At 38.3% G+C, this 21,759-nt stretch overlaps 1 protein-coding gene across 7 annotated transcripts in view; it reads right to left on the bottom strand.

Moving 5' to 3' along the window:
* MGAM (maltase-glucoamylase) overlaps positions 1-21,673 on the bottom strand; it is a 230,085-nt gene extending 208,412 nt beyond the window's left edge. For 3 of the 7 annotated variants that reach the window (XM_045052864.1, XM_045052865.1, XM_045052866.1), the window contains exons 1-4: positions 18,881-19,403; positions 8,317-8,458; positions 2,384-2,631; positions 1,428-1,564 (exon numbers count right to left, since the gene is read on the bottom strand). The gene's annotated coding sequence lies outside the window, so the exon portion shown is untranslated. Of the gene's footprint in view, positions 1-1,427; positions 1,565-2,383; positions 2,632-8,316; positions 8,459-9,556; positions 9,679-18,880; positions 19,404-21,350 lie in introns of those variants that run through there. The other 4 variants (XM_045052868.1, XM_045052869.1, XM_045052867.1 and 1 more) reach the window with 4 other exon arrangements.
* Between the last annotated feature and the right edge of the window lie 86 nt (positions 21,674-21,759).

The following is a 21,759-nucleotide window of genomic DNA, read 5'->3' as shown; positions in this document are numbered from 1 at the left end:
ACAAACGTGCACACACATACACGCATACACATACCCAGGAGACACTTGGTCATTAGAAAAAGTGCTAATCATCTGGCCAACTTTTGGCAAATTACTGCTCAGCTATGTGGTTTACACTTCGCTCAAATAAACTCTTGGTAGTTATTATCCCTCATTTCCACTCGTTTTTTGTGTTCTTAAGATATGGCAGGGAGTATTTTAACAGAAATATCTGAATTGGTAGAATCCCAAAAGCCTCCTGGGTGAACTCCACTTCTTGAGGCCAGCATTCACGTTTTCAGTGTTAGGAACATTAAAGAGACTAGAGTCAGGGTGCCTGGGTGGCTCAGTTGGTTGAGTGTCTGACTTCAGTTCAGGTCATAATCTCACAATTTGTGGGTTGGAGACCCACATAGGGCTTTGCGCTGGACAGCACACAGCCTGCTTTGGATTCTCTGTCTCCCTCTCTCTCTGTCCCTCCCCTGCTCTCTCTCACACATGCGCTCTCTCTCAAAAATAAATAACATTTAAAAAGAGATACTAGGAATGCCTGGGTGCCTCAGTCAGTTAAGCATCTGACTTCAGCTCAGGTCATGATCTCGTGCTCCATGAGTTGGAGCCCCAGGCTGGGTTCTGTGCTGACAGCTCAGAGTTTGCAGCCTGCTTCAGATCGTGTCTCGCTCTCTCTGTGCCATTCCCCCACTCATGCTCTCTCTGTCTCTCAAAAATGAATAAATGTTAAAAAAAAATAAAATAAAAAGAGAGACTAGAGTCATGCCAACACCCAGGAATCATCAATGATCTTTTTTGAAACTCCAATCAAGCCTAGATCCTAGGAAAGACTGGGACTGTGATACATAATGTGGTTGCCGTGGATCAGCTGGGAGGTAAGGGTATCAGTGGAGCTCTACATCAGCTTATTTTGTAGAAATAATGTTCTTGATCCATGGCATGTAGCTGTGTAGGTCAGTGAAGACAACAATGTATCCTGTTAGAATACATCCGGTTTCCCAAGACAAAATCCCTTGTAATTCACCGCCACATATGGCTGGTGCAGCTGTGACCACCTGCCAGATAGAGTACAGGAATGAGAACTTCCTTACCACCTGAGATTTCATACCTGAACAAAAATGAAAGCCACTATATTTGTCATGCAAAGGGGTCCAGGATATAAGAATCTAGTATGAAAGCTTCTTTCCAATGCACTAACTACCCTTATACCTCCCACTCATCCCTAGACAGATATTTCAAAGAACTATCTGGAAGACAGCTTTCCACTCCTCGAAAATCTATTTCTCTTGTCTCTATCACAGGGTGGAGAAGAGTCATCATTCTTTACCCCCTTATTCTCTGAGCTCCTAGCCTACTGAAAAATCCAGATGGACCCTCGATGAAGGAGGAGAGACACAGAGACTGAGTTTATGCACAAATGAGGTAAGAAGACTTACCTGGCAGTGATCCTGACTTCCTAGCGTGGGTCCCATACAGAACATGTCTTCAAGGAGTTTTTCACCCAGTATTTTTTTGCAGTTTACATTAAAGTTCAATTGAGCCGTGACACTTTGCAGCTTACTATGTGAATTTCCTAAGCACAAGAAATAAAGGAGACTTTCATTCCTGTTTGCCTTTTCATAAGACATCCTACCTCCTTCTCCTTCAAGCCTTCTTCTCAGTAAGAATGGACTGCAGAAGAACTGATGGAACACACCATGGGTCAAACACATTCTCCTGCTCTGTTTATCATCTCTGAAAGATGATGAGCATCAAGGGATGGTTGGTGAGAAGACACTCCACACATCAAACAAGATCTGAATCCAAGCTCTGTCATCACCAAGTTCATGATCTTGGATAATTAATTTCCCAAAGTCTTAGTTTCCTCTTTTATAAGGTATTAATCCCAAGAAAACTTATCTACATGATATGTGATGATGACTGTATAATATCTATAGGATGCTTAGTGCTTGGTAGGTAATCAGCGATCAGCAAATGGTAGTCATTATCATTGTAATTGATAACAATATCACTCCTGTTAGGTCAAGGGAAAGTAGGATTTTTCACCAATTTGCAAATTAAGATCCAAAGAAGTTAAAGAATTTGTTCATAAACCTACAATGAATGGTAGAACCAATACTCAAACATAGATCCCTGAGTTCCAGTCCCTGCAGGGTGTGCCAATGGGATACACACATGTAACACCTTGATCTAGGAATCGATTCTCAAGGCCCAAAAGATCATCTCTTCTCCTGTAGAAAGCCAATACCGCTCGTGCCATTTCTAGTTTTCCACACAGGCTTAGAAATCTGACACTAGGCCTCTAAGTTCCAATTCCTTCCCCTAATTCCTCAGAGATCTTGAAGATGTGAATATATCCTAGAACTATCTCTTCTTTTTGATAGTCACTCACCAATAAAGTCTTTAGTCTGTAACCAGGTGTGAATCAAGCAATCTTTAACTGCATTCTTGAGAGTAGGCAACTGAAACATATTGGTGGAGAAGAAAGTGAAAGGTACAGACAACTTTATCAGCATGAGGTCATTTTTAGGAGAGGTGGCAGTGAAGTTTGGGTGAACAATGATCTTCTCATAAGGTAAAATCTCCCCATGAAAGTCTCGAAGATTTGCGGAACTATCATGAAAGATGACCCAAAGATCTCTGGAAAATGAAAAAGAAAAAAAAAAGGATTGACACTCACAGGTCACAAGGCTTATCACCGCGCCCCCCCCCACACACACACACACAATTTCCTTCTATAGTAACCCATTTAATCTTTTCCTCTCATGTTTGCCCATTTGATCTTTTTTAATTTTTTTAATGTTTATTTATTTTTGAGAGAGAGAGGGCGCGAGCAGGGGAGGGGCAGAGAGAGAAGGAGACACAGAATCCAAAACAGGCTCCAGGCTCTGAGCTATCGGCACAGAGGCTGACACAGGGCTCGAACCCACAAACCATGAGATCACAACCTGAGCCAAAGTCAGACGCTCAAATGACTGAGCCACCCAGTGCCCCTGTCCATTTGATCTTTTATATGTAGGTGCCACATGGGGTCATGCAGGTGATACACTATACAAGTCAATGGGTTACCATTCACATAGACTATAATGGGGATGGTGCCTCCAGGAGTTAAGCAGTGCAATGGCTTGGGCTCTACTCTTAGCATAATTCTCGAGAGAAGCTCCAATTCAAGACCTAGAAACAGCAGAAAGAAGCATGCAAATGGATAGTCAAGGCTTTTATGAAAGTAGTAGGTTCTGTTAGGGAGGCTTCTTTGGGAGTTGGGGAAACAGGAAATGTGAAATTGTAAAGAGGAAATGAGTAACAGCTTCGAGAGGTTAAATATTTTAAAGGTATGGAGGATCACCTGAACATACTATGCTTTACTCATGTCTATCAAAACTGCTGGATTAACAGGGTCTTCCGGTAGATCTTTGGGAAAACAGTAGTGAAAGATCCTGGTTTTCCACTGAGATCCAGTTGAGATCCACTCTCACTAACATGGCTCAAAACCCTAAATTCAGGGGCACCTGGGTGGCTCAGTCGGTTAAGCGTCTGACTTTGGCTCAGATCATGATCTCACAGCTTGTGAGTTTGAGCCCTGCGTTGGGCTCTGTGCTGACAGCTCGGAGCCTGGAGACTGCTTTGGATTCTGTGTCTCCCTCTCTTTTCCCCTCCCCTGCTTGTGCTCTCCGTCTCTCATAAATGAATAAATGTTAAAAAAAATTTTTTTAACCCGAAATTCAGAACAGGGCACTCCTGTGAGGCCCCTGAGTCAGTCACGCAGGGATTTCTCTAGCGACAACAGTGAGATAGGTACCACACTGGTACTGAGCATCAATTTTTGTTGTTGTTGAGCTCCCAAATGCTAAGTTTATATTGTCTCCTAACAACAGTACCATTTGTCTCTCAGTCTGTCTTTGTCGCCTTATGGACAGTTATCAGATAAAGTCTAAAGAGAGAGGACAGAAATAGGCCTGATAAATTCATCCTTCAGTCAATCCCAAGGACTGACAAGTTTAAAAGATCTCATCAGAGCAGCATCCTTTAGACAAATTTTGCTTTGGCTCGCTTTTACAAGATATTATACATTATAAGGACTTTCTTTAGTTTTGTTGTGTTCCTGAGAACTACCATACTTAGTTTCATCTGCTTGGAGTGAAGGATTCTGCTAGGTGCTTAGATGGGGATGACTGGTCTTTGGCCAGGGTATCGTAACTGACTGTTACAGTTCTCATTGGATCATCTTAGTCTATTTGGTTCTTTGTACCAAACACATGCTCCCTTTGTGTTTAAATTCATGTGATAGCTCTCCAGTTGGCATAATTCCCCAAGGACAATAAGAAAGTACAGTCGCCCCTCAGAGGAACTTTTGACAAGAGCAAGGTTGTCCATTTGATAGATACATTAGAACAAAAAGGAAAGAAGCCTTCATGATAAGATTCTTTCTCTTTTATCTTTCTAAATGAGAGATCACTTAATGACCTTCGTCCCTCCATTTCCATACCTTGGGAATTAATGAGTACTGGTGTTTTAATTATACAACTTAAATTATACAACTTCTACAGCTGAACCTGGGTGGTTCAGTCAGTTAGGCGTCCAATTCTTGATTTTGGCTCAGTGCATGATCTCACGGTTCATGGGTTCAAGCCCCACATCAGGCTCCACGCTGACAGTGCGGAGCCTGCTTGGGTTTCTCTCTCTCTCCCTCTCTCTCTCTCTCTGCCCCTCCCATGCATGTGCTCTCTCTCTCTCTCTCTCTCTCTCTCTCTCAAAATAAATAAACAAACTTGTTTAAATCAGTTTTAGCAACTCTCTTGTGTGTCTTGTGTGTCAAATTGGCTTTTTCTGTTTCTAAGATTACTCTCCTTTCTTGCTGAAGGAAAGTCATTCATGTTTATAGTGTTGATTTAATAACTAAAACCAGTGCCCTCTAATATTTTATCCTTCCTCTATTTCTCTTTTTTCCTTCTGTTAAGAAATTTTGTGACTTATCATAAAATATATTTATAAGTAATTGCAGAAGTTTATATTTTAAAGAATTTATGATAAATAGATGATTCAGGCAAATTATAGTGAGTGCATTTCAGTTTAAGGCAGCTCTATGACATGTAAAACTAAACTATGGTGGAAAAACAAGAGAATAGTGGTTGCCTCTGAGGGATATGGATGGACCATAATGAAAAAGGGGTATAAGGAAGGCATTCAGATATTGTTTAACTTTGAATTCTGTTACATTAAATTTCCATATTAAAATTTATAAAGCAATGACTAAAAGAATAGGACATGTGTATATTCGACAACAAAAATGAAAGAAGAATTAAAAGGTATCTAAAATATTAATCAAGTAAAAGGGGAAAAGCATTTTCACACAAATATAAAGAGTAGAAATTCAAAATAGGTAGAAAAAATCTGAGTATAATAATAATAATCAAAATAAATACAAATGGCCTAAACTCATCAGTTAAAAGACAGAAATTACAAACTGTATTTTTAGAAATCCTGCTATATGTAAATTAAGAGATGTGCTTAAATTAAAAAGATGCAGAAAAGTAAAGATGTAAAATGATATACCAGGACAATACTAACCAACCAAACAACCAACCAGAATTGGCATGTTAATATCTGATAAATAGGCTCTAAGACAAACAATATTATATATATGAGAGAAAGTAATGACATACAGTAATAGCCTTGATTTATTGGGAATGTACACAAAGTACCTACATTATAAATGTACCTAAATTTACATATATTTAATAAAATACCCTAAAAAACATTTTTTAAAAAAGTAATAAAGTTATAGGACTATTTTGCTCAATCTACTAATACAGAAGAATATTTCAACTTAAATCTCTCAATTATTGATTTATTAAGCAAAACAAAAACAAAAACAAAAACAAAAATAGTAAGGATACCAAAGACTTAAACTACACAATTGAAGTTTGATATATAGAGAGACTTCTACCCTAAAATTAGAGTGTATACATTCTTTCATAACATGGGGGGTTGCAAAAATTGACTTGATACTGGTCTGAAAAGCAAGTCCCAATTCTTTTCAAAGAATTAGTATCACATAGATCACACTCTCTGACCACAAAAACAACTAAACTAGAACCCAAAGAATTTTTTTTAATTTGGAAAGTTACCCCTCAAAATTTACCCCTCCATATTCTAAAATTATGAATGAAAGATTTAATCATGAGGAAATTTTTAAAAATTATTTAGAATTAAAATAATAATGAAAATGGCCCTTTTCAAAGATGGCAAATAGAAAATCCACAGGAACATATATATAAATTACTAGAAACAGTAGGAGAATATAACAAATCAACAAGCCATTAGATCAATTTATGAACACCAATTACATTTCCATCATCACTAACAAGTAGAAAATATAATTTTCTGAAAGTACATCAATTAAAATATAATAGCAAAATATAAAGCACTTTAAGAATAAATTTAATAAGATATGTGCAAGACATGTATTCAGATAAAATAAATGTCTTGAAACGCATTAAAGGGAGAGCTAAATAAGTGGAGAGATATGCCAGATCCATGGCTGGGAATAATCAATATCAGAAAAATATCAATTCTCCTCAGCTGATACATAGAGCTAAAGCAATTCCAAATAAATCACAACAGAGTTTTTCATAAAGCTTGAAAAGTTATTTAAAAGAATACCTAAGTGTTCCTGATAAATAAAAACATGGTTGGCCTACCCTATCAGACATCACAAATTATAATAAAGTCATAATTGTTAAGACACTGTGGAATTGGTCTATAATAAATAACCCAAAGAGCAGTACAGAGACAGAGAGACCCAAAACAGACCCATGCAAAAATAAAGAATTTTGATAGATGTCAGAAGTGGTGTTGCAGGTTGTTGGAGAAAGAAGAGACCATTAGATAAATGGCATGTGGATATTTAGCTTACTATGTTAAAAACAACAAAACTGGATCCCTACTTCACAGCATTCACAAAAATCAGTTCCAAATGATATAAATACTTAAATATAAAATCAAGTCTTTAGAATCTCTAGAAATAACCTTAAAGAAATATCTTTCTGATCTTGATGTCATAAAGAATATTTTCAACCAATCACAATACCCAACAACCACAAATAAAGATTGATAATTTAAGTGTTAAATCATATTATAGTCAAATGAAGAGCTCTTATTAATCAAAATACACCATTAAAGAGAAGATCAAGCCACAAAGAAGATATTTTCAACATACGTAATTGACAAAAGAGTTATATCTAGGGCATTTATAGAAGTTCTACAAAGCAATTTTTTTTGAAAAGTCACAAAATGTTCAAAAAACATGAAAGAATATTTCCCAGAAGAAATATTAATAGCAGAAGGAAGAGGATGGAGAAGGACAAGGAGGAGGAGAAAAAAATAAGCCAATCATCGCTACTAATAAAGATAATAAAATTATGAGCATAACAAGAAATTTAACACAATCAGCAAAATAATAAAAAAGTTGGACAATACTCATTGCTGGAAAATGCTTCTAAATTGCTGGAGGATGTGTAAAGTGAACATTTTCATCCTCTATGACATCCAGGAGATGTTGTTGCAGATACACCGATATGTATGTATGTATATGTGTATATATATACATCTATATGTGTGTGTGTATTGCAGATATACACATGAGAATACCTTCCAAGGTACATGGTACAACTATGATTACAGTAACCATTCACAATAGCAGAAACCTAGAAATAACTCAAATGTCTACCAAGAAAAGAATGAACAAATTGTGATAGTCACATTTAAATATTATACTGTAATGAAAAATGAAATATAATCATATCCCTAACATTTTGGATGAATCTTAAAAACATTAAGAATGATTTGCAAGGTCAGGGTGCCTGGGTGGCTCAGTCAGTTGAGCATCGACTCTTGATTTCTGCTCAGGTCATGATCTCACAGTTGGGGAGTTGGAGCCCCGCAACGGGCTCTGGGCTGACAGTGCAGAGCCTGCTTGGGATTCTGTCTCCCTCTCTCTCTGCCCCTCCCCTGATCACTCTTTATCTCTCTCTCTCTCTCTCAAAAATAAATAAATAAATATTTTTTAAAAAAAGAGTGACCTGCAAAGTTATTTTTACCTATATGTAAGGTATCATATTACACCGTATTACTTTTCCTTTTGGGACATGTCAAACATAAGAATGTGGAACATTCCTTAGTCAAGTTGTATCTGAGTAGCTGACCTCCCTTTTACCATGATAGTCCTAGAATTTCTTGACCACAAAGTTTTTAGAATTCCCATAAGAAGTGCGGAGGCCCAGCCTCGGAGCCTGGGAACAGAGTGGATGGACCCCCATCACTTACGGTAAGAAGCAGTGTGCAGCCGTCAACACCCACTGAGGGGCAATCAGAGTCCCCACACAGGACCGATAACTGGAATTCAGGTAAAATAAGTAGAGAAGGTGATTTAACCCTTCTATGTCTTCACTAACAAATGAAACACCACCTGGAAGACAGAGAGAAGAGAATCAAGGGATATAAACTGGCTGACTAAAGAGAACTCAAGGTGCTTATAGAGATTTCAGAATGCTGGTATCAGTTAATATGAATATTTACCACTTATTAATCACTTAGCCCCTACTCTAAGGTACTAGAGAACCATACTGTACAAAACACTGTATTAAAGTACTTGATGTACTTTTTAATTTTTTTTTTTATTTTTCACAGGAAAAAAAACTATAGGGTGTATAAATTTTATATTATCTTACAGATTAAGAATTTATTGAAGAGAGTGTCTTTTCCACATTGAATATTCTAGTCTTCTTTGTCATAGATTAATTGGCCATATAATCATGGGTTTATTTCTGGGCTCTCTATTCTGTTCCAGTGATCTATGTGTTTTTGTGACAGTACCATACTGTTTTACTATACAGCTTTGTAGTACGACTTGAAACCTGGAATTGCGAGGTCTCCAGCTTTGTTGTTCTTTCTCAAGATAGACAATATAATGGAATATTAGGCAGCCATAAAAAAGGATGTGATAGTGCCATTTGCAATGATATGAATAGACCTAGAGGGTATCATGCAAAGTGAAATATGTCAGACTGAGAAAGACAAATACCACATACGTGGAATCTAAAAAAATCTGATAAATAAACAAACAAAAAAGAGAAATAGGCCTATAAATACAGAGAACAAACTGATGGTTAACAGAGGGCAGGGGGATGAGAGGATGGAAAAAATGGGCACAAGTTTCTATAGAATAAATAAGTCATGGGAATACAGTCCATGATATTCTAAAAGCTAGTATGGTGCCAGATGGTAACTATAATTATGGTGAGCATAGTATAATGTATAAACTCGTGGAATCACTGAATCACTATGCTGTAGACCTGTAATGTTGTGTGTCAACTGTATTCAATTTTTTTATTTAAATAAAATTAGCACACGAGGTCATACGACCAGTGAATGATGGTTGGTTCAAGGATTCAGACTTCAGTCCATGTGATTCCAAATCCCATTTACGCACTTCTCTTCTACAGGACCTCCCTGCCTCTCCTCACCCAGTTTGCTGCTTTCCAGAGTGACTTAGCTCATTTCTAACCTTCCAAAGGCTTAAGGATTCTTGGCTGTATCCACAGTCAAGCAATGCAGCCTTTCCTATAGCTCCCTGATTTTTCCTACTGGTTGACTACAGGGACACTCTGAGACCAGTCATCATAACTCCTGCAGGAAAAAAAAAATAAGTAATTAAAAATAAAACTTTAATTCTGGCAAAAGAATATAGAGAGAGATACTCTATACAGACACTGAAGTATAGTACACTACTTATCCTCTGGAAACAGATGCCTTGATTCAAATTTGGGCTGTATCCTTAGTAGTATGGACTTGAACAAATTATGTAGATCCCTATGTTAATTTCCTTACTTGTACACTGAGATCATAACAACTTCTTTCCTAGGGTTTCTGTGAGAAATAAATGTGGTAATATATGTAAATTGTTTGGAAGAATGTTTCATGTATAATGTGTGTTCAGTAAATGTTATTTCTTACTAATTCAGCTTCAAGTATATTTTAATGTTGAGAAAGTGCAAAACAATGTTCAAAATGAGACAAAGACAAAGCCCTTTCATGATCCCCAAAATGACTAAACACCAGCTATTAACTGATACGTCTTTTCTTTGCATTATTGCTATTATCAGTGACAGCTCTATTTTAATCCTCCACTTCCTTAAAAAAAACCTTTTGAGAAACCCAATTCTGAACTGATCCCATTTCTCTAAATCCATCTTCAAAATTATCCAGCATAAGCTCAAACCCTGTAAGATGCCCCTCCCATCTGGGGTACTTCTGAGGTTCTCTGGAGTGTGTTCTTCCCACTGCATAAAGAAAAATAAAACACCTCACTATTCTCATTATTGCTGTGTTCTTGGTGCCATTTGGTTGATGGGTACAACAAAGGCAGATTAAATCCTGCTTTCTCCAGTTTAGGAACAGCAGGAAAATAGAAAACTATTTTTTAAGTTTTTATTTTAATTCCAGTTAGTTAATATACAGTGCTGTCAGTTCTGAGTGTACAATATAGTAATTTAACACTTCCATACAACACCCAGCACCCATCACAACAAGTGCCCTCCTTAATCCTTATCACCTATTTCATCCATCCCCCCGCCCACCTCTCTTCCTAACCATCAGTTTGTTCTCTATAGTTAAGAGTCTGTTTCTTGGTTTGCCTCTCTTTTTTCCTCTTTGCTTGTTTGCTTTGTTTTTTAAATACCACACAGGAGTGAAATCATGGTATTTGTCTTTCTCTAACTTATTTCATTTGGCATAATACTCTCTAGCTCTATCAACATCATTGCATATGGCAAGATTTCATTCTTTTTTATGGCTGAGTAATATTCCATTGTGAATATATATCACATCTTTATCCATTTATCGGTCAATGGATACTTGGATTGCTTCCATAGTTTGGCTATGGTAGATAATGCTGCTATAAACATTGGGGTGCATGTATTCCTTTCAACTAGCAGATGTGCTAGATCACAGGGTAGTTCTGTTTTTAACTTTTTGAGGAACCTCCATACTGGTTTCCACAGTGACTGTACCAGTTTGCATTCCCACCAGCAGTATGAGTTCTTTTTTTCCCACATCCTCACCCAACACTTGTTTATTTTGTTTTTGATTTTAGCCATTCTCACACATGTGAGGTGATCTCATTGTGGTTTTGAGTTGCACTTCTCTGATGAGTGATGTTGAGCATCTCTTCATGTATCTGTTGGCCATCTGTATGTCTTCTTCTGACAAATGTCTACTTATGTCTTCTGCCCATTTTTTAATTGGATTATTCATTTGGGGGGGGGTACTAAGTTTTATAAGTTCTTTATATATTTTGGGTACTAACCCTTTATCAGGTATGTCATTTGCAAATATTTTCTCCCATTCAGTAGACTGCCTTTTACTTTTGTTGATTATTTCCTTCACTGTGCATATGCTTTTTATTTTATGAAGCCCCTATAGTTTATGTTTACTTTTGTTTCCCTTGCCTCAGGGGACATATCTAGAAAAAAGTTGCTATTGCCAATGTCAAAGACCATTTTTATGGCTTCAGGTCTCACATTTAGGTCTTTAATCCATTTTGAATGGTTTTTTCTTCAAGATTGCTTTGGCTGTTCAGGTCTTTTGCGGGATTTTAGGATTCTTTGTTCAAGTTCTATGAGAAATGCTATTGATATTTTGATAAGGATTGCAATAAATGCGTAGATTGCTTTGGGTAGTATAGACATTTTAATAATATTTTTCTTCCAATCCATGAGCATGGAATGTCTGTTTCTTTGTGTCATCTTCAATTTCTTTCATCAGTGTTTTATAGTTTTCAGAGTACAGGTCTTTCACCTCTTTGGTTTGGTTTAGCTTAGGTATCTTAAGGGTTTTGGTGCAGTTGTAAATGGGACTGATTCCTTAATTTCTCTTTCTGCTGCCTCATTACTGGTATATAGAAATGCAACAGATTTCTAAATGTTGATTCCTATTTCAGTTTTGGTAGTTTATATGTTTCTAGGAATTTATCCATTTCTTCTAGGTTATCCAACTTGTTTGCATAGTTTTTCATAATATGCTCTTACAATTGTTTGTATTTCTGTGATGCTGGTTGTTATTTCTCCTCTCTCATTTGTGATTTTATTAATTATCAATTTTATTAATTTTTTCAAAGAACCAACTCCTGGTTTCATTCATCTGTTCTATTTTTGTTTTGTTTTTTAGTTTCTACATCCTTTATTTCTGCTCTAATCTTTGTAATTTCCTTCCTTCTGCTGGCTTTAGGCTTTGTTTGTTGTTCTTCTTCTAGCTCCTTTAGGTGTAAGGTTAGGTTGTTTATTTGAGATTTCTTTTGCTTCTTGACGTAGACCTGTATTGCTACATATTTCCCTCTTAGGACTGCTTTTGCTGTATCCCAATGTTTTGGACTGTTGTGTTTTCATTTTTATGTGTTTCCATATATTTTTAAAATTTCTTCTTTGATTCCCTGGTTCAGTTTTAGTAGCATGTAGTTTAACTTCCATGCATTTGTAGTCTCCACAAATTTTCTTGTGGTTGAATTCTAGGTTCATAATGTTGTGGTCAAAAAAAGGTGTACCATATGATTTCAATCTTTTTAGTATTTATTGAGGCCTGTTTTATGACCTAACTTGAGACCTATTCTGGAGAATTTTCCATGTGCACTTGAAAAGAATGTGTATTCTGCTGGTTTAGGATGGAATATTCTGAATATATGTTATATCCATCTGGTCCAGTGTCATTCAAAGCCACTGTTTTCTTGTCTATTTTCTGTTTAGATGCTCTATCCATTGATGTAAGTGGGGTGTTAAAGTCCCCTACTATTATTGTGTTATTATCAATCAGTTCCTTTATGCTTGTTATTAACTTTTACATATTTGGGTGTTTTCATGTTGGAGGCATAAATATTTATAATTATTAGATCTTGTTGGATTGTCCCCTTTACTATTATATAGTACCCTTCTTTTATCTTGTAACAGTCTTTGTTTTAAAGTTTAGCTGGTCTGATATAAATATTGCTACTCTGTGCTTTCTTTTGACCTCCATTTACATGATAAATGTTTCTCCACCCCCTCACTTTCAATCTGCAGGTGTTTTCAGGTATAAAATGAGTTTCTTATAGGCAGTATATAGTTGGGTTTTTTTTAATGTTTATTTGTTTTTGAGAGAGAGAGTGACAGAGTGTGAGTTGGGGAGGGGCAGAGAGAGAGGGAGACACAGAATCTGAAGCAGGCTCCAGGCTCTGAGCTGTCAGCACACAGCCCAACGTGGGGCTTGAACTCATGAACCATGATATCATGACCTGAGCCAAAGTCAGACACTTAACCGACTGAGCCACCTAGGCACACCTAGTTGGGTCTGTTTTTAAATACATTCGTACACCTCTGTCTTTTGATTGGAGCATTTAGTCCACTTACATTCAAAGTAATTATTGATAGATATGTATTTACTGCCATTTTATTACTTGTTTTGTTATTGTTTCTGGAGATTTTCTCTGATCCTTTCTTGTCTTTGTCACTTTGTTCCAATTTGGGTTTCTCTTGCTTTGTCAATTTATGTTTCTGGGTCCTAGGGTTTTCACCTATAGACGATAAGTAGTGAAGGAACAATGATGTGTACAATATCCCCCACTATCTGGGACAGTGTCTGGCACATGGTAGGAACTCAAAATGTATGAGTGATTGGAGTAAAATTCACCTTGTATGCAGGGATCCACTGGGAGGCTCTGAAATTAATGAAATGGTTTTCTGAATCCATAAGTGAAGCAACCATCATCAGAAGACTAAGACCTAATGTTATGTATATGTGTGTGTACTTTTTTCCCAAATTCATATATGCATGCATTTGTTTAAAAAAATATTTCCTGAATATCCACTATGTGCCAGGAAACATATTTGCTGTTAATATAAAAGGGTATTCAATAGAAGTAGACTTTGCCTTCATGAAATGAGGGAGGGAGACAATAAGCAAATAAACACATCAATAGATAGCTATAAGTTGGATGAGATAGAATGTTCCATGAGAAAGAATAAGAAGAGAGGGTAAACAAAGGATCTAATTTAGTTTGCGTGGGCAAAAAAGTACTTGCTGGGTGACGGGTAATCTGAGACAGCAAAGATGAGAAAAACCAGCCATGGGAAGAGCAGAAGAAAGAGCTTTTCCAGAACTGCATGTGCAAAGGCTCAAGGATGGGAAAGAACTGGGAAATGCTCAGGAGTCTGAAGAGAGCCAAAGAAATTGAAGCCTAGTGGGAGAGGAAAAGATTGGCCAAAGAGGAGCCTTGAGAGGAGGATTTTATTCTAAGTGTAATAAAAAATCTATTAAAGAATTTGAATGTACAGAAGTCATGTGATCCAATAATTTTTTTAAAAATCACTGGATTTAAAAAAAAAATCACTGGATTTTTATTAGAAATGGATTATAGAAACAGTCGCGCTTACTGAAGTGACCTGGCAAAAAGTGATGTGCCTTGCACTGAAGTAGCAGTGGGGGAGTTGGAGAAGAGCATCTAAGTGGATGGATGGACATAAGACCTATTTCAAAAATAAAACTGACAGGAAATCCATTTAAACAGTATTCTGATAATAAGATACACATTGCTTTAACAAAGATTATCTACCTTCTCATTACATAAGTATTCAATCAATAATTATCATTAAAAGATTCAAAATAGGGGTGCCTGGGTGGCTCAATCAGTTGAGCATCTGACTCTTGATTTCAACTCAGGTCATGATCCCAGGGTTGTGGGATCAAGCCCTGTGTCAGGCTCCATGCTGAGAGTGGAGCCTACTTGCCTACTTGGGATTCTCTCTCTCTCTCTCTCTCTCTCTCTCTCTTTCCTTCTGCTCCTCTCCCCCACTTGCACTATAAGTAAGTAAGTAAGTAAGTAAATAAATAAATAAATAAATAAATTTTAAGACTAAAAGGGGTTCTCATGCTCAGAAAAGTTGAGAACCATTGACACAGAAAATCTTCACGTTCCTTCACTCTAAGATATTCCAGTGTATAAATCTAAGTCTTATTTAATTCCCACAATCTGTCCCTGACTCCAGACCTTCTCTGGTTGGCCTTTAAGAAGTATGCACTACACTAGCTCCTTCTTACCTGCAGCAACAAGACAGAGCTCCTTCAAGCCACAGGGACTTCCAAGGAAAGCTGAGGAACACATTTTCTCCTAATATACCTGGCTGAGCCCCCAACTAAATATGGGTCATTTACTCTAAAACTTCTCAGATTTCTTTCCACCAAACCCCTGGTGCCCTAACTCACTCTTGACTGAGCTTTACAAAGTCACTGATTCTAAGAATGTGCTAGAAACTTACACATTGCCTCCTTTCCTTCCATTCCAATCGGTCCTTGCCTGTTTTACCTTCCCTCTCTACCTGAGTCAGATTCCTTTATTCATCATTTTAATGATATTCTTATTACTCTTCAGAACTCCCTTGTCCTAATGTCCTTGAGTCATACTTCAACTGGGCAAATCTTAACTCCGTATTCACGCAACATCTGCCTCCACTGCGTCTGCAGCTTTAAGTTTCTTAACTTGCCACAGACACAGAACACATTAACTACCTCCTCCTCCTAGAAACAGCTCCTCTGATGGTGTATATTACACTTTTATTTTCTCCTGCCTCATAAGGTACTTTCCTGGGCTCTCCTCTTCCAGCAGCCCCTAAAGCATTAGAGCTCACCTTTCTATTTGATCCAAGAAAGTAGCCCCATTCCCCCCAGCTCTTCAGTTCCTCAACTGAAAGCCCCTGCACAACAAACACAACAAACAAAGATAGAAAGCCTCTGAATAATGGAAAGAAGTAAGGGGACTGCCTAAGGAACCTGGGGACTTAAGGAACAGCCTAACACCAACTTCCCTGGGTATACTCATCAAAATTAAAAACAATTGCTTTATAAAAGACCCTCTGAAGACAGTTTAAAGACAAGTTATAGACTTGGAAATATATGTGCAAACCTCCTAGCTGAGAAAAGACTTGTATCTGATCTATATACATACTCTCAGACTCAACAGTCTGATTAGAAAATAGGAAAAAGACAAGAAAAAACGCTTCACTAAAGAAAATATCCATGAGGTAAACAGGCATATGAAGAGATATTCAACATCCTCAGTCACAGGAAAAATAAACATTAAAATTTCAATGAGGTATTACTATGTATCTAACAGAACAGCTAGTATGAAAAATAGTGCAATTTGGTGACAACACCAAATGCTGGCATGGAGGTAGAGAAAATAGGTCACTTACATATTGTTGGTGAGAATCTAAAATGGTGAAGCCAACCTGAAAAACAATATGCTATAAAACTAAACATACAATTACCATATGGCAGAAACTGCACTCTTGGACTTACATCCCAGACAAACAAAAACTTACTATCAAACAAAAATGCATCAGGTTTATTCTTAAAAGTTAAAACCTGAAAACAACCTAGATGTCCTTCAATGGATGAATGATTAAGCAAACCAGAGTACATCCATTCCACAGAATAATAATAATAAAAAGAATTAATAGTTAATATACACACATCTTGGACAAATCTCTAGGGGATTATGCTAAATGAAAAGAGCCAATCCTAAAATACAATATACTGTACGATTCCATTTGTATAATATTCTTGAAACAAGAAAATTACAGAAATGGAGAACACGTTAGTAGTTGCCATGGGTTAGGGAAGGGGGGCGGTGTGGAGGAGGGAGAATGAAATGGTGTGTGGGTAGAAGGGCAATAGGAAGGAGGCTCTGCTGATGGACTGTTCTGTGTCCTGAAAATGGTGGTGGATGCACAGACCTACACATGTGAAGTTGTACACACACACACACACACACACACACACACACACACACACACACAGGTAAAACTGGGGAAAGCTGAATAAACTCTGTGGATCATACCAATGTTACTCCCATGATTTGCTATCGTGCCATAGTTACACAAGATGTTACCATGGTGGAAACTACAGGAAGGACACGTGGGACTCCTCTGTACATTTCTTGCAACTTCCTATAAATGCATAATTATTTCAAAATAAAAATTTTAAACCAAGAAAGGCAACTGGAATTCTTCATAGTTCTGTCTTTTACACATTTATTTTCTGTAAATTCTTTCCAAGTAATCTTTTTCACTCATTCCTATGAATTCAAATCCTTTCAAAATTCCCAAATTCCCAAATCTGTATCCCAGCTCAGACTCCTGTCGTGGGTTCCCGACCCTTGGATTCAGGTGGACATCTCCATTTGATATCTCAAAAGCACTTCGAACTCAGTAAGTCAAAAATGTAATTTGTCTTCTTCCCCAAATGCCTCCTTCTTTTCCAGTGTTCCCTATTTCAGTAAATTGTACCACCATTCACCCAACCAGAAATCTGGATGACACCCTTTACTTTTTCCTACCCTTCATTCCTCACATTCAACTGATCACAACTTCTATCTCCTTGTTACCTCCGGAATCCTTTTACTTTCTTACATCCTCACTGCCACCACCCTAGTCTACTCTGTTGCCCTGAGAGTTGCAACAGTCTCTTAAATTTCTCCCCAGATCTTTCCCACCCACAACCCATATCTCTACTCAAATCCATTCTCCTACTGAAGTCACATGAATATTTTACAATCATAAATGTGGTAATATAACTCTCATATTTAAAACTCTTTAAAGGATTCCTATTATACTCAGGATCATTTCTAAAATTAAGGCTAAAAGACCCTCTACTATATGATTCTTAATCTACTTCCTTCCTCTGTGCTCCAACCACACAGATGGGCTTTTAGTTAAACATGTCACACCTCATGACCTTCACACTTACTGGCTCCTCTATCTAAAATGACCTACCCAGTCCCTACCCAATTAACTTGGTTAACTCCACTCATTCTAACATAGGTATATAGGAATCACGGCATGTCGTTAAAAGATACATATTTTTCTCATGTTGCACATACAGAAACTGAGGTTCAGAGAGGTTAGGGTATCTGTCCCTAACTAGGTAAGAGAGCATAAATGCCTAATTACAGAGCCATACCAACTTCATTATGGGCATGTTATAATTACTCTGTGCCTTGGTTTCCTCATCAAAAAAAAATGACAGCAATAATACTTATGGCACAAAGTTGTTTTAAGAATTAAATGGGTTAGAGGCACCTGGGTGGCTCACTTGGCTCAGCGACTAACTCTTGATTTCGGCTCAGGTCATGATATCAGAGGTTCGTGGGTTTGAGCCCCCTGTGGGGCTCCTGGGATTCTCTCTCTCCCTTTCTCTCGGCCCCTCCCTGCCTCCTGTGCTCCCCTGCACAAGCATGTGCACTAGCACTCTCTCTTTCTCTCTCAAAAATAAATAAACTTAAAAAAAGAATTTAATGAGTTAACACGTAAAGAGCAGTGTCTATTATATAAGCACTATATAGGTATATGTTTTTATGGTGGCGGCAGTGATGGTGATGATGATGATGATGATTATTATTATTATTATTATTATCATTGCACATTACATTTAAACCACAAAGGGCAAAAGTGACATTTTCCTTTTGAACCCTACAGCAGAATACTTGCTGCTTTGTTTCCTACGTGTTTTATAAGTTCCTATACACCCTTCCAGGCTCCTATCTCCACCTTCCTTTCCGGATTGCCCAAGAACTTTATCATATATTGAGAGGAGATTTGAATCCCAAAAAGAAAGTTTTACTTAGGTCCTACAAATGACTGAGACTGTACAGAAAAGGAGTAACGTATCCTCCCCCTCCCAAACTTGCATGCCCTTGACCCTCCAGCTCTCCTCCCCGACACAGCTCCATAGCCTCACCCCCAGACAGCGTCCTAATAGACGACAGCGTCCTAATAACCGTGACAAAGAGATCCCTTCGGTCACTTACCAGTCACCATCAGCAAGGTTAACAGGATACGATTCATGCTGATGTCTGAATCCTGTGCTGAGGATATGGATGGAAACTAACATGCACAAGACAGGGACAGAACTTATGCCCTGCTTGGGGATTCTGAACAGCAGGTGAAGAAGGTGCAGGCAGGAGATCCGAGGATACGGATTCTACAGAAGTCTATCATCTAGGGGCATCTCCTTCCACTCTGGACCCTCAGTGTGAAAGCAGGTTCATCAGTCGCAGCCGCCCACCTCTGTCAGTAGGCACGGAAACCTCAGTCTGACGAGGCCGGCCCTATGGGAAGATGAGCAGGGATCTGAGCTTTATCCACCTCATCTAGGGAAAAGAATTCCAAAGCAGGAGTCAAGCAGACCTTCTGTGGAGTTCAAATTCATCCCAAGTTTCTCCCCTGGCCTCTCAGTTCTTTCCACTGGTCCCTTCCCCACAATGTGTGACTAGCATCCCTCCTTCTACATGTCCCATTGACCCTTTTCCTTTCCGGGCCACTCTGATGAAGCAGAGCTGAGTCCCACCCTTCTGTGTGACACTGACCCCCTCCCCTCTATGCAGGTGATGCCCAGACCACCCCTCCTCAGAACTGCTTGACTTGCGCAGGTCTTGTCTCACAACCACAGACACCATTTGAATAAAAGTTCCCAATCAATACCAACACAAGTGGTTCTTGTCAGATCTCTAAATCTGTTATTACACTGCCCTCCTGGCTGCAGCTCGCTCGCTCTCTCTCTCTCTCTCTCACTCGCTGTCTCTCTCTCTCATTCTCTCCTTTCTCTGTAGCTGCCTTTTTCAAATTGATTTTTGGTGGCAGAATATAAGAAGAATATTACCTAAACAGAAAATCAGTCAGATGGCAAAATGCAACACTACAATTAGAGTCTCTATAAACCTGATGGTTTGTGGAATGAGGCTATGGACAGATATGTCCCCATGTGTACACAGAATCTGTGATAATACCAATAAGGAACTTCATAACAAAAAATTACGAACATATGAGGAAATATTTAATATCTCACACACACACACACACACACACACACACACGCACACACACGCACACACACCCATCCATCCCTCCATAGAATTCTAAAATTATTTTTTCAAAAAGAAGCTTAAAGAACAATGTCCATATCAGATATCAGTATCCTAAAACAAAAAAGGAAAAAATAAATGGGATTAGCAAACTGCAGAGAGCATTCAAAGGCTAATGTTAAAAAGGTATTAGTATTGAAACAAGAAAACCTGCAACTGAAAGTGGTTTGGTAGGCCTGGAGAAAAGTGTGTGGGGTAGGTGGGTGGGAGAGGGGAGGCAGAGAGAAGCTGAGCAGAGAGGACTGAAGAGGACAAAATGGGATGAGGATCAAGGGAGGCCCCTAAAGCATGCTGGGGGATTATGCTACTGGCAGCAGGGAACTACTGAAGAGTTTTTAAAAGGAGACTGGAATGATCTCATCTGCATTTCAGGGGGAAAAAACCAATTCTGAGTACAAAAGAGAAGGCCAAGTTGAGCAACACTAGATGGGCATATACAGGAGTTCAAGCACAACGATTGTGGCCTAGATCAGGATGACAGCAGTGAGGATGGAAAGATCAGGATGGATTTAAGAGACATCTGGAAGTAGGATGGTTTGAGGTTGAGTGGTCAGAAAGAGAGAAATCAAACAAATGGAAGGCAGAGTTATCTCCTAAAATAAGAAAAACAGGCAAAGAATGCATTTAAAAGGCTGGAGGCATGAAGGGTTAAATTTTGACATGCTAAATCTCAAGATCTCAGGGAGCTAAAGCAGATGCAAAAAAAAAAAAAAAAAAAAAGGTTTCCAGGAGGCAGTTGTATCTGTGGGACAGGTGGTCTGGGCTGGAGATACTAATTTGAGACTCATAGACCGGTAGCTGTCCCCAGTAACAGCCTCCTCCAGAAAATCTGTTGTTTTTGGAAAGGACCCAAACTCCCTTCCTGGTCCATAAACTTTACAAAAAATCTAGGACAAACAACGTCAGAGTAAAGAATATCTCTTTCTCAACTTTTCACCTGTGCTAACTACTCCTACCCTCACCAACAGAAAACCTTCCATAGCTCCATCCTGTCTTTGAACCTCAAGCATATTTCATACCGAAGCCCTATTCTCAGGGAAGTTGCATGATGGAATGGACCTTCCAAGGTCTAGGAATGCTAGTTGATTAGTCAAAGCCTGGAGGATATAGTTGAAAAGCTGTGTGTACCCAATAAGGAGATCAGGATTCTACTTCTATCTTTCCAATCATGTGTGACTTTGAGAAAATGACTTAAATTCTGTTTCAGTTCGGCCACCTACAGATCAAGAAAAAAACCACCCCAGCCCTGTCTCCTCTTTGCAGCTTGTTGTGCCACTGGAATGAGATTATGGGTTTAAGAAACCCTGAAGGATTAGAGTGGCACAAAGTATAGTAATTTTACAAATCTCAGACTGACCTGATACAAGATCCCCATGGACAATGTCCATACAGAAGTAAAGAATGTAGCTCAGTGCCTCGGATTTGGCAAGTGTTCAATGAATGTTAGCTAATAGTGAAACTGTTCTTGTTAGAGTGTCTCCAAATTAGCCAAGGATGACCCTAGCCATTTATCATTGCCAGAGAAATCTTTCCATTCGGTAAAAAGCACCAACAGGTCCTGCCTTGTGAACTGTCACCAAAACACAGAAGATCCTAAATTTAATATAATCCAGAATGTACACCATTCTCCAACTGCCAAAATAACTGTTCTGTGAGTGCTTTTCATTTCCACATTTCCTTGGCTCAAAGCTGGTGATCAGGACCACCAGACCTGGTGGTGATGATGACTGAGTGATGAAACAGTGGTCACAGGGAAAGGTGAAGCC

This window comes from Felis catus, chromosome A2 (genome assembly GCF_018350175.1).
Source record: "Felis catus isolate Fca126 chromosome A2, F.catus_Fca126_mat1.0, whole genome shotgun sequence".
In the NCBI taxonomy this organism is placed as follows: Eukaryota; Metazoa; Chordata; class Mammalia; order Carnivora; family Felidae; genus Felis; species Felis catus.
This window is presented reverse-complemented; position numbering and strand designations above follow the sequence as displayed.